Raw genomic sequence first — 827 nt, 5'->3', positions numbered from 1 at the left:
ATAATCAAATTGATTTTTTGTATGCTTACTTGTAACTTGACAACAAACACATTATTATGTTTTACAACAGGAGATAGTAATTTGAAGATTCTTTATTTGTTTACAATCTACGCAAACCAAAATGTATTATAAAAAGATGAAAGCAGTTTTTCTCCTTTGTCCCCCTATGTTTTTGACTAATTTGGGCGGTCGGTCATTACACTGTCCATTTTGGTTATAATCTATTAGTTTTTGTGCATTTCGAGTTGTAGCAGCCAACACATAATTGTGCTGTTCCACAGTTCCTAGCATTTTAAAGCTCTTTTAACACAGCTAAACGCTATCAAAACCTAGATTTATCCTGGAAAGTTGAAAAAAATCTTTGTTACTTTGTCTTCTTACCGTTTTGACCAACTTTTGTGGTCGGTCGTTACACTTTCCATATTGGTTACAATCTCTTAGATTTTGTACATGCCTGCTTGTAAAAGCCAATGCATAATTGTGTTGCAGCACAGTTCCTAGCATTTTAAAGAACTTTTAAAACCGATAAACGGTATCCAAACCTAGATTTGATCTCGAAAAGCAGGAAGCACTTTTATTTCTTTGTCTCTTACTGCTTTTACCAACTGATATGGTTGGTCGTTACACTTTCTGTCTTGGTCATAAAGGAATAGAATTTGTGCATGCCTACTTGTAACAGCAAACACATTATTATATTTTACAACGGGTGATAGCAACTTATTAGTTTCTTTATCCGGCTACACTCTACATAATCCAAAATGTGACATAAAAAACTGAAAGTATTTTCCTTTTCTATTCTCCTACCGTTGGTCGTTACACTTTCCGTA

Source organism: Aplysia californica, unplaced genomic scaffold, assembly GCF_000002075.1.
Source record: "Aplysia californica isolate F4 #8 unplaced genomic scaffold, AplCal3.0 scaffold00042, whole genome shotgun sequence".
Lineage (NCBI taxonomy): Eukaryota > Metazoa > Mollusca > Gastropoda > Aplysiida > Aplysiidae > Aplysia > Aplysia californica.
The sequence above is the reverse complement of the archived record's forward strand: the minus strand, read 5'-3'. Positions refer to the sequence as shown.